Source organism: Amblyomma americanum, chromosome 5, assembly GCF_052857255.1.
Source record: "Amblyomma americanum isolate KBUSLIRL-KWMA chromosome 5, ASM5285725v1, whole genome shotgun sequence".
Taxonomy (NCBI): Eukaryota; Metazoa; Arthropoda; class Arachnida; order Ixodida; family Ixodidae; genus Amblyomma; species Amblyomma americanum.
In genome coordinates, this window is record NC_135501.1 from 119,649,353 (window position 1) to 119,662,536 (window position 13,184).

Sequence of the window (13,184 nt, forward strand, 5' to 3'; positions counted from 1 at the left end):
AAAGGTGGCTGCGGCTAGCTGCCCAAGCCAGCATGGCGCTCGTAACCGGACTAGCAGCTATGTTGCACTGTTTCTCTAATACCCCTCTCAGACGGCCAATATCAGTGCCCCTTGAGACAATGGCCATCGAAATTTTAGAGGGCCATCCAGATGCAGCGCTGCCACACGGCGAATATCAATGATCATTGAGTAGTGAGCAAGCGATACGACGGATGGCGCTAGGGTTAACAACATTTTCAAAAATATATACGAATGAAACTGAGTAAAAGGAGCCGGATGTTGGAGTATGTGCTATTTTAACTGGCAATTCTTTCTGGAAAAAGCTATTCAAATACTTCAAAGTTTGATACAATCTGGAGACAGCGATGGCATGGCAGCGATGGACAGCGATGCACACTTCATTTCAGAAGCATTCACATTTCACCGGCGAAGCTGCCACAGATGAGCAATTGTCGCATTCATAGCTACTATTGCTGCAGCACTTCAGGAGCACTTCTTAGTCTCCATTGTTTCAAAGTGCATTATGAGGCGAAAAAAAGCAAAACAAAACGGAATGCTATAGCTTATTTTTCAGTTTCTATAGTTGCCTACAGGCAATTGTATGGCTTGTTAAAGACTTCTCTATGGCTGAACCTACGCACCTCTGTAGCGGCCATGCTATAGCCTTTTATCTCCACTTTTTTAGCAATCTGTATAGGGTGCTAAAGGCTTTTATATAGAAGATGTGGCCTATTGCTTGCTCTCAATTGCAGGCTATAGATTATTTTTCAGTTTCTATAGCTGTCTACACTAAATTGTATGGCTTGCTAAAGCCTTCTCTATGGCTGAACCTATGCACCTCTGTAGCAGCCAGGCTATAGCCTGTCTCCACTTCTTTAGCAATCTGTATGGTTTGCTAAAGAAGACGTGGCCTATTGTTCGCTGTCAATTGCAGGCTATAGCTTACATTTCAGTTTCTATAGTTGCCTACAGGCAATTGTATGGCTTGTTAAAGACTAACCAATGCTTTTTTGCAGGCAGGCTATAGAGTACTATTTACCTCTCTTTTGCACTTCGTATGGTTTGGTAAAGAATTTCATGCTGCTTTTGCTACTGGTCTCTTTAGCAGGCATGCTATAGCTTTCAATATGAATTCTTTATAAAAAAGTGCAGTTTGCTAAAGGCTTTACATGGCCTAACATTCTTACAGCTTTTAAATGTGTGATGTCTTGCCTTTCCATGACAGGATTAGTGCTTTGTTAAAAGTTTAACAGCTATTGGAAAGTGTAAATCACATAAATTTATTTGCCGCCATCTCCTGCTGCTCCTCCATTTTAGTCTTCCACTTCTGTCTTGTGCTTATTCAGCATTGATGACAATGACTGGCGAACGGGCGCCTCTCTGATCAAGCCAAATTTCTTGCATGTGTACTCTGAGAACACAAAAAAAATTTTAACTTGCATGTCAATATTAGGATTTGATAACTAATACGCATCTTTGCAGCATAACTCAGGGGCCCCTTAAAGCACATTCACCTAACCTGAATCCCAAGTATACAGGTAGACAGATTTTACCTGCAGGCCTATCTGAACCCCACACCATCACATTCTGTTGCAAATGATCCAGCGGCGCTGTAATATTATCTTCAGATAAAACTGCCTGTTAGCTTTTACAGTGCCGGGTCTATTTAATATGGCTCATTCAACAAAACCGCGCCATCAGCACTGTCCACTTACCCCCTCCTGGCTACTGCAACACTGTCAACAAAAGGGATTCTACACTTTACCCCTGGCACCATTCTGTGCATAGTGGAATAGAGGAAACACACATCCCTCACTCGGCTTGCATGCCCATAGCTACTGAACACTCCAGTTGCCATCAGCATTTCACATTTAAGCTCTTGCTGAAATTCACATTACCCAAAGGGTAAATCCCTGTAAGCTATTCAAATACTTCAAAGTTTGATACAATCTGGAGACAGCGATGGCATGGCAGCGATGGACAGCGATGCACACTTCATTTCAGAAGCATTCACATTTCACCGGCGAAGCTGCCACAGATGAGCAATTGTCGCATTCATAGCTACTATTGCTGCAGCACTTCAGGAGCACTTCTTAGTCTCCATTGTTTCAAAGTGCATTATGAGGCGAAAAAAAGCAAAACAAAACGGAATGCCACAACATCGCACAAGAACAGGGCCAGTTTGTTTACATCCATGTTTACATATGACCGCATCTGTCTGCCGCACGTTCTGTGGAGCTACCATTTTGACTATCGAATAAAATATAGTTTATGAACCAGCTAACGTAGTCCAAAATTTTGCGAATAATGTATGGCATGTACAACGTATGGCATGTATGGCATGTACAACGTATGGCATGTACAAAGTAACTCTCAATGGCCCCCGAGATTCCAATGGCCATTCGAAGACCTCCTGACAGATCCCCATTGAGTTCGATGTCCATTGACTCATACATAGGAGGTATTCACTGAGGCCGCGCTAACAGACGGCACGAACGTCGTCGCGGCAATTGCACCATGTTGGCAGTCGTTTAACGCCAGCACGTCCAGCGTCGTGGTACGCCGTGAGGTACCCGGCGTGAATTGTTAGTGATTCGTAACATCTTTGCAAACTGTTAAATGTCTCAACGTCCACTTGTCTTTGTGGAATACTTATTGTGCATGAATTTCGCAACATAATTCTTCTGTGCCATGATCTAACAGAGCTGGCTGCGCAGCTCGGCAGCAAAACTGCCCAGATGCACCACACGCAAGAAGTACAGTACGGTCCATTGTTAAAAGAAACATGTGATCGCGTGGCCTGCGCGCTTTACGAAGTGCAGCTGCTTAGTCGTGGCGAGAATGAGCGGCATGAGGTGCATGCGCGGAAAGACCAGCCAACATGCTTACTGCGCATGCGCATTGCGCCGATAATTCACACAAATTCTCGACGGCAGCGCTCCGCGAAGTGCGGAGGCCACACGGTCGCATGTTCCTTTTAACAGTGGACCGTACTGTACACGACTTGCAGCTTTTAATATCATTTGATAACTGTCTGCATGAGGTATCATACCAATGACCTCCTTCGAGAGTTTTCTTCCTATGACATCCTTCTGTAGCAACAGCGGAACAACCCTTTCGTTGGCAGTGTGCACTGAAATGAACTGCACATTCATTTCTAACCCGTGTAAAGCACTTTACTTGCAGCGCAGGGAAATACATAATGTAAGTACATAACCAGCTAGCTCCAGCCTAGCAAAATCTCCTAACCACACGCTTTTTGTTGCATGCAACGCAATTACTAGTGTCACTCACCTTCAATGCCTTCCTTTTGCTCCGTCCTAAGATCTATGGCCGCTTCAGTCTGGTGTTTTCTTCTTGCAGGAGTGATAACTGCTCCTTTTGGACACCATTTTCGATGTACAGTGACGTACAAGCCTCGCAAATCTCCAAAAGAAAGTTAACATTGGCATTAGCAAAATGTCTGCACTCTGTCACAAACGGTGAAAGCACTCAAAGCCAGGTTTAATTATACGTGCTACGCGTCCAAGACAGCAGGGAGCTCGTGCGAGGAACACGAAAAACCTCTGGCCCCTCGAGAGCGCAAGGCATGGCAAGTCCCATCTAAAACAGTTCGGCCGCTGCATGGCGCCACTGGATTTATTGGGACTGTGGCATTACTCCCCCTCTCTTAAGGGCAGCGACTCGGTGCCGCAACAATGAGAACCACGAAGACGAGGGACGGCGCATGTGTCCGGCGGCTGGTGTGGACAGGCCTGAAGTGCTAGCGGGCGAGGTACGGCTTCATCCGTGCGACATGGACGACTTGGGGGGTCGGCCGTCTAGAGGAGCGAACATTACCCTGGGGAAGAACTTCATAGTTCACCTCACTGACTTGGCGGAGTACCTCGTAGGGGCCAAAATATCGGCGTAGAAGCTTTTCGGAGCGCCCACGCATGCGTATTGGGCTCCAAACCCAGACTTGTTCGCCACGCTGGTTACTAACAGCTCGGTGGCGGAGGTTATAGCGGCGAGCGTCGAGGGCTTGCTTGTTCCGGATGCGCTGTCGGGCGAGTTGGCGGGCGGCCTCGGCGTGACGAACGAATTGGGGAGCACCCATGCACCGCTTCGCGACCATGCACCAAACGAAATGGAGTGAAGCGTGTCGTTTCTTGCAGAGCAGTGTTATAGGAAAATGTGACGTAAGGGAGTATGGCCTCCCAGTTGCGGTGGTCTGCGTCAACATACATGGAAATCATGTCGGCGATCGCCTTGTTGAGCCGTTCGGTGAGGCCGTTCGTTTGTGGGTGGTAAGCGGTTGTCTTGCGGTGAATGGTGCCGCTCAGGCGCATAACCTCATGCATAAGGGCAGAGGTGAATGCCGTTCCTCTGTTAGTTAAAACGATGGCGGGTGCACCGTGACGGAGCACAATATTTTGAACGAAAAAGTTCGCAATTTCGTCAGCGGTACCACGAGGGAGAGCTTTAGTTTCACAGTACCGGCTGAGGTAGTCGGTCGCAACCACAAGGTAGCGGTTACCCAGCGAGGACTCCGGAAATGGGCCCCGTAAGTTCATGCCGACTTGGTGGAAGGGGACTTGTGGCGGATTAATAGGCTGCAGTAGTCCGGCTGGCTTAGTCGGCGGCGTCTTGTGACGTTGGCACTCACGGCAAGTTCTGACGTAACGCTGGACAATTGAAGCAACCCTGGGCCAGTAGTACTTTTGGCGTATCCGCGCCAAAGTGCAAGAAAAACCCATATGACCAGAATATGGGTCATCATGGCACGCCTGCAGAACTTCGTCGCGCAAGGCCGCAGGTAGGACGAGCAGATAGGCAGCTTCCTTCGGGTTGTAGTTTTTCTTATACAGAACGCCATCGCGCAAACAGAATGACGACAGTCCACGTGAGAAGATTCGCGGGGGTGACGCAGCGCTTCCTTCAAGATACTCAAAGAGAGGCCGTAGTTCACTGTAGTCCCTTTGGTGTTGAGTGAGGACGGACGTGGAGATGGCGCCGAGAAAAATAGAATCGTCGTCGGGATCAGCTCGGTTGGCCTCGATAGGAGCATGAGACAGACAGTCGGCATCACTGTGCTTCCTACCGGATTTATAAACGATGGTGACATCGAACTCTTGAAGACGAAGGCTCCAGCGTGCAAGCCGTCCCGATGGATCTTTGAGGTTCGCCAGCCAACACAGTGAGTGGTGGTCACTGACGACCCTGAAAGGACGGCCATATAAGTACTGGCGAAATTTGGTCACCACCCACACAACGGCCAGGCATTCTTTTTCGGTGGTGGAATAGTTTGCCTCAGATCGTGACAAGGTGTGGCTCGCGTATGCGATTACGCGTTCGAGACCATTCTGCCACTGCACAAGGACCACACCGAGGCCGATGTTGCTGGCGTCGGTGTGCAGTTCAGTGGCGGCTGACTCGTCGAAGTGTCCAAGGATGGGCGTACTTTGGAGACGAGTTCGGAGGTCTTCAAAAGCCTTCTGTTGTTTCAGGTCCCAGAAGAACGGTTCGGAATCTTTCGCGAGGCGGGTAAGGGGCTCAGCGATCTGGGAGAAGTTCTGCACAAAACGCCGATAATAGGCGCAGAGACCCAGAAAGCGGCGCACGCTTCGCTTATCGGTGGGCACAGGAAAAGCAGCCAAGGCGGCTGTCTTATCGGGGTCAGGGCTAACCCCTTTAGCATTGATGATGTGGCCCAAAAACTTCAACTCTTCGAAAGCGAAGTGGCCTTTGTCGGGCTTCAGGGAAAGTCCGGCTGACCGAACTGCTTCGAACACAGCGCGCAGGCGTCTCAGGTGCTCTTCAAACGTATCAGAGAAGATGACAACGTCATCCAAGTACACGAGACAGGACTGCCATTTCAGATCGGCAAGAACGGTATCCATCATCCGCTGGAAGGTTGCAGCAGCCGAGCACAGGCCGAAAGGGAGCACCCGGAATTCGTATATACAGTCCGGTGTAATAAAGGCGGTCTTCTCCCGGTCGCGTTCGTCCACCTCGATTTGCCAATAGCCGCTGCGTAAATCTAGAGATTAGAAGTATTTGGCGTGGCGCAGCCGATCCAGGGAGTCATCAATGCGCGGAAGAGGATAAACATCTTTTTTTGTGACTTTGTTTAAACGTCGGTAATCAACGCAGAACCGTAGGGGTTCATCTTTCTTTGCTACTAGAACAACAGGCGACGCCTACGGGCTCGTCGACGGCTGTATCACGTCGTCCTGGAGCATTTCTTGAACTTGGCGGCGATTGGCATCACGCTCCTTTGAAGAGATCCGGCAAGGCGGCTGACATAACGGCCGCTGGTTGGCGTCGACTATAATTCGGTGCTTAGTGAGCGGTGTCTGCCTAACCTTAGAGGTCGAGGCGAAGCAGTCACAGAAAGACTGGATAACGCTTTCGAGGCAGCGTTTCTGATTAGACGGGAGGTTCGGGTTCACGTCAGTTTTTTATGGGAGTGGTCGGTGCCTCCACTGATGCCGAGGCTTCGGACAAAGCGTGCTGTCCCGCGAATCCGCCGAGTTCTTCGAAATACGCAATACCTGTTCTGCCAGGCAAACACTGAGGTTCACAGCCAAAATTGGTTACGAAGAGCTCAGTTCGGCCATTGTTCAGCTCGACAATTCCGCGAGCAACACAGACTTGCCGACCAAGGAGCAGCGACATGTTGGTTTCAGCGATGCCACGAGTACCAGTGATGTCGCAATCTACGGTAACAAACATGCTAGCTCTTGACGGGATTAATACGTGGTCGTCAAAGACGCGTAACTTAGTCCCGCTTGGCTCAGGATCGCCGTCAACAGGGGGTTGAGTGGAAAATGACACGACCAGCTCCTGAAGGTTGATGACAGAACCGTACTTCCGAAGGAAATCCAAACCAAGTATCAGGTCTTTAGAGCACTCCGGTAGCACGGCAAAGCAACCAGGGAAAGTAGCACCGCGGATCTGGATTCGTGACGTGCAGACGCCAATTGTCGTAACCACATGACAGCCGGCGGTGCGGATCTGGGGTCCAGACCAAAGGGTCAGCACCTTTTTGAGGGCCGTAGCTAGCCGACTGCTCATTACAGAAAAGTCAGCGCCGGTGTCCACAAGTGCGGTCAAGTCACGATTATCAGCGATTACTGGGATTTCGGCAGACACCAGTCGGTCGCAGCACGTCGTTGTCGTTGAGGTTGACGGGTGAGGTCGTCGTCGGTCGGATCGTAGCCGCGAATCGTCGGGTGGAGGCTCTTGACTTCATTTAAAAGCGGCGGCCCTACCCCCGGGGGACGCCGTCTTCAGTTTTCCCGATGTGGGGACGCGCCTCTGAACTGGCTAGAAAAAGACGGGCGGCTTGGCGAAGAAAACCGCCTTGGGGATGGCGAACAGGACTGGCGTCGCCGCGAGGTCGTTGGCTGCACGTTATCGGACAGATACTGCTCGATGTCCCGCGGCCGTTCTCCGTAGCGTGGTCGAGGTGCGTCAGGTGAAAACCCCCTTAAGCCCATTCTGCGATATGGGCAGTGGCGGAGGATGTGGCCGGGCTCCCCACAGTGGTAGCAGAGCGGCCTATTGTTTGGCGTACGCCAAACGCGCGCTTTGCTCATGGTGGACAGGGGCTCTTGCGGTACGACGGGTACAGCTGCAGTTGGGTACCGCAGTGAAGGCACAGGAGTGACGGGAGAAAATGCTTGACTCACTGGCCCAGGACGACTTTGTAGTGCTTGCCTGTACGTCATCACATAGGGCGCTGGCTGCGGAGCTGGTGGCGACTGAACAGCTCGCCGGACTTCCTCTCGGACCACGTCCGGTATGGCAGCGACGCTTGCCTGTGGAGCTTCGAAGCGAAGTTTCTCGAGTTCTTCGCGCACTGGGCTCCTCACAAGCTCTCGAAGCTCCTCAGTGGGTAACGACGTGGGCGTGCAGTGGTGAGCGGCTGCTACACTAGCCTGACGGCCGTAGTGCGCGCCCCGTCCATGCAGAGACCGCTCCATGCTTGTTGCCTCCTTGGAAAAGTCGGCCACCGTTCTTGGCGGGTCACGTACCAGACCGGCAAACAATTGCTCTTTGACGCCGCGCATTAGGTGACGTACCTTCTTGTCCTCGGGCATAGCAGGGTCGGCGCGATTGAAGAGTCGCGTCATGTCCTCGGTGAACATGGCGACGCTCTCGTTCGGCTGCTGCGACCTCGATTGCAAGGCGATTTCATCCTCCTCCTTTCGTTCGCTGGTGTTGAACGTGGCTAAGAGCTCTCGGCGAAAGATCTCCCAGTTAGTGAAGGAAGCTTCGTGGTTCTCATACCACGTCTTAAACGAGTCCTGTAGTGCGAAGTACACGTTCCGCGATTTGCGCTCGCCGTCCCACTCGTTGAAGCCCGCCACACGGTCAAAGCTGGCCAACCAGTCTTCGACGTCCTCAAACCTCTCTCCGGGGAATGATGGGGGCGACCGAGGTGTGTGAAGGACGAACGGCGGGGCATTCCCGGAATGCTGACTTGTCTGGCTAGCCGTAGCGGACTTCATGGCCCTTGCTGGTCTTGCGAGTTGGCCGAACTCTGGTTGTAGGCCTCGCAGGCGGCGGCTCGCCTTGTGGACTGGTGTTCTAGCCACGCGTTGAGAACTGACGTCAAGAGTGTCCTCGAGGTCAGCGTACATGGATCGTCACCGAGCACCTCCACCAAATGTCACCAATAAAAGGTCAAAGCACTCAAAGCCAGGTTTAATTAGACGTGCTACGCGTCCAAGACAGCATGGAGCTCGTGCGAGGAACACGAAAAACCTCTAGCCCCTCGAGAGCGCAAGGCATGGCAAGTCCCATCTAAAACAATTCGGCCGCAGCATGGCGCCACTGGATTGATTGGGACTGTGGCAACTCTTAGCAGTTCACAGCACCGCACTCACCTAAGCAAGCATTGTACAGCATGCCAAATGTTTCAGCAACAAAGATACACATAAAGATTCAACAGGTCCCAAAGTGACACATGGACTAAAAGGACCCCCATAGTGAAAGGTACTGGATTAATTTAGAGTACATGCAGGTCTTTATTGTGTGCACTGACATCGCACAGTACACAGGTACTTTGCATTTTGCTACTATTGAAGCGCGGCCATCGAGTGCACACGCTTCATAAATATCTGCCTGGCGGCTACATCTAATGGAATTGATATTGATTAGAGGATTTTTTTGCATGGTTTTCATGGTGGTTTAACGCCCCAAACCGACTAAAGCTATGAGGGACGCTGCAGTGCAGGGCTCCGAAAGTTTCGACCACCTGGAGTTCTTTAACGTGCACTGATATCGCACAGAACACGGGCCTCTATAATTTAACCCGCGTCTTTCGGGTCAGCTACATTGAATACTGTGTTGAAGTGAACGTACATGCACGTGGCGGTAGCAGGAAACTGGGCGTCTTTGTTTCAAGCGAAAGAACCCGTTCCAGCTTCAATGGACAGAATAGTCGTGAGCGCATCGCAACCGCATCAAAAGGCGAGAAAAACTGGTAAGATCGAGTCATAGTAACAACAGGTGAGATAAAAATGTACTACACGTGGCTGACTGACATAAGCTTTACCGTCACACTGCGTTTTGAAAGATTTTCTAATATAAACAGAGCGTACACAAAAGACATATTTACCACGTTGCTGGGCTCTGCGGCCCCATCGCATGTTGTTTCTGCGCGCTTTATTTCCTGCCGGCATTTTTTCTCCATTTGTGTCTGTGTGCCTGTAAAAAAAGTAAGAAAAACTTGCAGCACATGAACGCACAGCTCTAAAGCTGCAGTTTTGTAAACAGTTGAAGCGTACTTACCGACAGCGATGATTTTCGCAGGATGTTTTTCTCCGCGCCAGCGCACGTGGACATGCGTATTCAATACGCTGGTGTCTTTTGCATTTTGGAGAACTGCCGACGTAATTTTAGTCTCGACGATATCTCGCACCGAGATTACATCAAACACCGCGGCGCTGCCAGTTTTGACCACTGCACAAGTACGTACGTCATTCTTCTTAGCAGAGACCGTCCGAGACGTACGAGTGAAAATAGTCAGACACCACTACCACAGTTGCCGCAGCTACAAGTGCAAATAGTGCAAGCACGTGCTATGCGATCTTTTTTTATTCTCGTACTAAATGGCTTGGTTTCGATTCGTTGGATTTGAACGGCACTTGAGCGCCAGTGTAGGATAAAAAAAAACAGCAGTTGGTAAACGAAATAAGCTTTTTAACGTTGAACTTTAATAAACAAGCCAGATATCAAAATATTAGAGCTTACAATTTCTTTTTTGTGATTACCTTCTTGGTTAGGTAACAAGAAAAGATCGGACTTTTTTTTTTTTTTGTCTAGGAGGAACTCCGTGCGGCGGTCCTGAACGTGGTCCTGAATGTGGGGGAGCCTCACTGCAGAGCGCGAAATCACATGTCTTATTCTGTTAACGTATTTTGCCAAAATCTCGCCTTCAGCTTTCTGATGCCGCTTTAATTGAAAATGAGGCAGTAAAATTCGCAGCTTGTCACGATGATTTCGGTATTGGCATATATCAATGAACGCGTGGTACACGGTACCGCTCGTGGCAAGGTTTTGCTCTTCACTTTTCGCTAGGGGAAAAAAAATTGAATGACAGTTCAGGAAAGAAAATAGCGCAGTAATTGTCTCACATATCTCGGTGGACATCGGAACTGCGCCGTATGAGAAGGGAGGAAGGTGGGAATGAATTATAGAAAGAGCTGCCGCAGTGGAGGGCTCCGGAATAATTTTGACCACCTGGTGATCTTTAACGTGCACTGGCATCGCACAGCATACGGGCACTTATTGCGTTTCGCCTCTCGCTTATTGCGTGTTTTATAAACGCGGCCATCGCGGTCGGGTTAATAATAATAATTGGTTTTTTGGGGAAAGGAAATGGCGCAGTATCTGTCTCATATATCGTTGGACACCTGAACCGCGCCGTAAGGGAAGGGATAAAGGAGGGAGTGAAAGAAGAAAGGATAATAGGTTCCGTAGTGGAGGGCTCCGGAATAATTTCGACCACCTGGGGATCTTTAACGTGCACTGACATCGCACAGCACACGGGCGCCTTAGCGTTTTTCCTCCATAAAAACGCAGCCGCCGCGGTCGGGTTCGAACCCGGGAACTCCAGATCAGTAGTCGAGCGCCCTAACCACTGAGCCACCGTGGCGGGTAGCGGTCGGGTTCAAGGCTCAAGGCCGGGTACTCGGGCTTGTTTTTGTGGAAAGGAAATGACGCAGTAGCTGTCTCAAATATATCGGTGTAAGGGCATTAAGGAGGGAGTGAAAGAAGAAAAGGAAAGTGGCGCCGTAGTAGAGATCTGCGGAATAAGTTCGACCACCTGGCCATCACGTCGCACAGCACGTGCACGCGTGCGCCTTTTGCGGGTTCGCCTCCATCGCGAAACAACTAGCGGCACACCATGGCATATACCTGTTTGTGTGAAATGCGTGTGACTGCACTATAAAGGATTCTGAGAGTGCATATATTAAAGGTGCAATATATATGTGTCATTTGTCCAAGCCCATAGCTGTCGCAAGCTAGCCTCCAACGTGTCTAAAACATATGTAAGCTATATGCAAAGAGAAATGCCATGACAGCACCCAGATGCTGTACGACGAACAGTTGCTTAAAATTTTGGTGAATGTGATCGGGAATACTGCCACCACATTCCATGCTCGGTTTAAAGCCATATGAAACGCGCGCCGAACAAGCTACGGAAGAGAGTGCAGGGGCTTTCGCTTGGATAGCTTTCTTTTTTTTTTGCACAATATCCTTAAATAGAGCAGCGCCTACAGGCAAATACGCGTTTACTCATATAAACGAGCGTCTTTTTTTGCTATCCCCTTGCCTTTTATTATTTTTTTTCAGCGGCCCACCCTGTTTCCCACCGGGTGACCAGTTTCCGCGGCCGGCACCTACCTTTTCTTCCCGTTTTGTTTTGTTATCCAAATTTTACAGCTAGGTACGTCACACAGCGTTACAAATTTTAGTACACAATTACTTTGTGTGGCACCATTACTCTGTCAAAGACATATTTTAATCCCAGTACATTGATAGTTTCGAATTCAACTCGAACGGTAATTTTTTGCGCAGTGCATGCTGCGTCTTGCTTTTATTTCTTATGCACGCAGTGGCCTATGCTACACAATTACACAAGGCTGTCATGAGCTGTGGAGTTGTTGAATTCGCCTGGAGCCTTTTAGCATATATCTATTTTCTCCCGGTAAAAATTCAGCGTTGACAGTCACAAGTAAATATTATGCATCCTGGTTTCAGCGCTTACGCGGCACTTTTGGTCTCGGAAAATTGGTCGAGTGAAAGTTCAAATGATCGATGAATAAAACTTCGCGGCAGTCGACCGATATTAAAGCAAAGAAATATTGTTGTCCCTGATGAAATGTATGACACGTATGGCACAGGTGACATATGATCAAGGCTGGGCTAAGCTGCAATGTAGTCATAATATATCCTAAGGATGGAAAACTGAGAACGACAGCCGGACCTGAGGTTCTACTACGTGTACTGGTTTGGCTGACTGCAGTATACTGCAGTCAGCCAAACCAGTACAATTATTAAAAGCAGCCTATAGGCTGCTTCTAATTATTGTGCCAGTTTTAAAGCTGGTGCCAGCTCTGTACAACGTACGTCTTTGCCAGAATCCATAGAAAATAGACCTTTTGGGCTCCAAACGTTTGACAAAGGTATGTTTTGATTTCATTTATCAGCTGTAGCTGCAGCCAATCAACCTTTTGCCACAGCAGTCAAACTTTTTCGGCTTCCATAGATTATACGGTGTGGTATGGTAAGGTATGGTATGGTATGGTTACATGTGAGGTTCAGAGTTCCGAAGATGTGAACTTCCGGACGACGACCTGCACAGACACCGCAGAGTACACACGAGCTTTTTGTGTTTCGCCTTCACCGAAATGCGCCCAGAGGCGTTTTTCAATTCACCGCGTATCAGTTTGGTGAGATGTGCTAGCGTTGTGAGCGGCGCGCGCACACGCACACGCACGCGCGCGCACACACACACACACACACACACACACACACACACACACACGCACGCACGCACGCACACACACACACACACACGCACACACACACACACACACACACACACACACACACACACACACACACACACACACACACACACTCACACACACACACACACACACACACACACACACACACACACA

At 49.6% G+C, this 13,184-nt stretch overlaps 1 pseudogene; it reads right to left on the bottom strand.

The window, feature by feature from the left end:
• LOC144134145 (uncharacterized) overlaps nt 1–13,184 on the bottom strand; it is a 49,828-nt pseudogene that overhangs the window by 20,202 nt on the left and 16,442 nt on the right.